We start from the raw sequence: 3,609 nt of genomic DNA, 5'->3' as shown, positions 1-3,609 counted from the left end.
CAGACTCAAGTCTGATGAAAAATCACCGATAATAAAATATCTAATAACTTTTATCTAGATCAGAAGAATTTTACTGCGAAAAGGATACCAGCATATTACATAAACTGTGTACTCTAAATGGGGATCTGACCAAAAGGGAAAAGATAGATTTTGTAGAAAGATTGATGAAGTATTCAAAGAGGTGAGAAGACTGTCACAATACCTTTAATGTCACAATATCCACTTTCTTTCAATGTCTTCAGCTGGGTGGGACTACATCCCTTCAGTTTCTAATACTAGATATTTAGGCTGACAGTGCCAAGCCCTTGACAAGAAGTCTACTAGGTGCTGCAGCTTCTACTGAATGCAACTCCTAAAGCATATTTAATTTCCTTATCAATCTCACCCTAAGTGTCTGAACACAATAGTGACTACAACCACAGTTAGTGTGGTAACCATCCCTGGAACCTGAGGGGCAAAGCATTTAGCTTTGGAATCAGCAGAGCTACACAGGAAATTTTTGAAGGAGCAATGAAAAGTAATGCAAGTCTGCTTTAAATCAGCTGATCTTTCTAGTCAAATTTCTCAGGTTTTTCAACTCAGAAAAAATGTCTCAGGAAAAAAACTCCCCAGATGTTTTTTGCTGATATCCAGAAGTACTAGGAGAAAGTAGTAACTGCATTCTCCAGGAATTCCTGATTACTAGCTAAAGAAATTCTTTATGTTACATGACTCAAAAAACTCCTCTTAAAATATTTTAATTAATGAATGAAGATGTTCTCATATATTTCCTACATAAGCTTGCTTATAATATATGATATCTGTTTTTGCAACTCTTTCAGATATTTGCTAGGAATCTAGATATGTATGTAACTTTCAGTTTCAGCCATCTCAATGACAGCGATTCAAAGCTAATGAAAGTAAAGAAACTTCTTATTATGTTGTCATGGCTTTCCATAGGTATTACTTATCAAGAGCTCATGCAGCATACTGACAAACTTACCCTCAGTAAGTTTGCAGATGACACAAAGCTGGGAGGATGTGTCAAACTGCCTGAGGGTAGGGAGGCCCTTCAGAGGGATTTGGATAGGCTGAACAGCTGGGCTGAGCAAAATGGGATGAGGTTCAATAAGACCAAGTGCCGGGTCCTGCACTTTGGCCACAATAACCCCATGCAATGCTATAGGCTTGGGGCAGAATGGCTTGAAGAATGTAGAGAGGAAAAGGACCTGGGGGTGTTGGTTGATGCTCGGCTCAACATGAGCCGGCAGTGTGCCCAGGTGGCTAAGAAGGCCAACAGCATCCTGGCCTGTATTAGAAATAGTGTAGCCAGCAGGAGCAGGGAGGTGATCATCCCCCTGTACTCAGCTCTGGTACGGCCGCACCTCGAGTACTGTGTTCAGTTTTGGGCCCCTCACTACAAGAAGGACATTGAGGCCCTGGAGCGTGTTCAGAGAAGGGCAACAAAACTGGTGAGGGGCCTGGAGCACAAGTCTTATGAGGAGCAGCTGAGGGAGCTGGGATTGTTTAGTCTGGAGAAGAGGAGGCTCAGAGGAGACCTTATTGCACTCTACCACTTCCTGAAGGGGGGTTGTGGTGAGGAGGGGGTAGGCCTCTTCTCCCTGATAAGTAATGACAGGACGAGAGGGAATGGCCACAAGTTGCGCCAGGGAAGATTTAGATTGGACCTCAGGAAGCATTTCTTTTCTGAAAGAGTGGTCAGGCACTGGAATGGCCTGCCTAGGGAGGTGGTTGAGGCACCATCCCTAGCGCTGTTCAAGAAGCGTTTAGATGAGGTGCTAAAGGACTTAATTTAGTAGTTGGGTAGAGATAGTGATAGGAGGATGGTTGGACTAGATGATCTTATAGGTCCTTTCCAACCTTATGAACTTATGAACTTATGAACTTATGACAGAGTTGGGATTATAGAATCATATCATAGAATCATAGAATGGCCAGGGTTGAAAAGGACCTCAAACATCACCCAGTTTCAGCCCCCCTGCCATGGGCAGGGTTGCCAATCACTAGACCAGGCTGCCCAGAGGCAGAGGCTTTGAATGCCTCCAGGGATGGGGTGTCCATAGCCTCTCTGGGCAGCCTGTTCCAGTGCATCACCACTCTGAATGGAAAAAAAAAAAAACCTCTTCCTAATGTCTAACCTAAATCTGCCATCTACTTTTAAAACCATTACCCTTTGTACTATCACTATTAGCCCATGTAAACAATGTAATGGCTGTGGGGAGCTGTCAGCCTCAGCAGCTCCAGTTGTTCCCACATGGTTAAAAAAAATTTGGAACACTTCTTGAACTTGCTTGTCATCCTTGCACAGGGGCCATCCTAATCTTCTCCTTATTGTTCCAATTTTAGAAAAATGACATATGTTCCTTTCAATTCTGCTTAATACAGCATATTGTAAAAGTTAGAATGGGGCTAAAAGGATTGAGATTTTTGTCCATGAGTGGCTCCACAAATTCCTGTATAGAAGATATCATTGGAAGTAGAAGGATTCAGAGAAATTCACTTGTATTATATTCACCAGGTTGATTAGGCTCTCAGTCTGTGGTTCAGTACTTTCTCCTTTTATTAGAAAAAAGGAAAAGACTTTGTTATGCATGTTGTTGTTAAGAGGAGGATGGTACTTTATTTGAAACCAAAAAGGGAGAGACTGAAGGAGACAGCTGACATCACAAAAATTTCTTCAAAAAAATTTAACATGGAAACCTTCAAAATAAATGAAGGCATACATAAAATATGCAAGTAGAAAAAAGTAGATTGAACCAAATCACTGTGGATTTATTTATTCCAACACTCTGCTCAAAAAAAAGAGCTAACTTCAAATTTGATATAATTTGTAATAGCCTTATTTATCTAAATAAAAATAATCAACATTCAGTGCACATCTATGCAGGACAGCCTTTTGATTTTTATTAAACCTTCTTCAAATTCTGGTAAAAAAGTGGTCAGGAATTTAAACTATATCCATTAAGGCAAATAAGTTATTTCTTTATCATTTACTGTTAGGCCAGTGAAAGCTAGAGATCACAACAGCACATACACAGACGTGATTCCCTACATCCTAGGTGACAGAGCAAAGCTGATCAGTATGAACCATATAGCCTAAAAAGTTTTAGGGAATATTCTGCAGTGCTCAGAAAGCCAAAATAAGTAATAACAAGTGTTGAAGAAAATTTTAGATCAGGATTTAGGTGGGGAAAAATATCTAGAATTGTTTAACGAAGTATCAATTAGGAAACACTTGAATTTGGTGCTTACCCCGACCCCTTGATTTTAACAATTACATCCACTTTTTCATAAAAGCAATAATCTCTCAAAGATAGAATCTAATTTTTCTGTCTGTTTTATAATGACTTAAAACTTCTCCATCTTGTAACTACTGTAGTGTGTACATCTGTGCTTGGAGGTCACATAACACCTGCCCATATATAAAGGGAAATATACGAGAGGACTGAGTCTTAAATACCAAGTTTTCACAGGTACTTTATAACTCACCTATCACATTTTCCCTCTAGATTCTCAAACTAGCTTCTCTTTCAAAAGCATTTCTCCAACTGTTTAATTAGCAACCAGATACAGTTAATTAATAAGCTAGTTAGATGGGAGCCTGCAGGG

The 3,609-nt window shown here is 39.9% G+C and overlaps 1 non-coding gene across 1 annotated transcript; it reads right to left on the bottom strand.

The window, feature by feature from the left end:
- Positions 1–2,263: 2,263 nt before the first annotated feature.
- On the bottom strand, positions 2,264–2,369 carry LOC136045337 (U6 spliceosomal RNA). Its single transcript, XR_010621901.1, has one exon. It is a non-coding gene; the product is annotated as a U6 spliceosomal RNA (small nuclear RNA).
- Positions 2,370–3,609: the final 1,240 nt, after the last annotated feature.

Source organism: Cyrtonyx montezumae, unplaced genomic scaffold (assembly GCF_038088225.1).
Source record: "Cyrtonyx montezumae isolate F1298 unplaced genomic scaffold, pur_monq_1.0 scaffold_13, whole genome shotgun sequence".
NCBI classification, from domain to species: Eukaryota; Metazoa; Chordata; class Aves; order Galliformes; family Odontophoridae; genus Cyrtonyx; species Cyrtonyx montezumae.
Note: the sequence above shows the minus strand (reverse complement) of the source record. Positions and strands in the feature narration are given on the sequence as shown.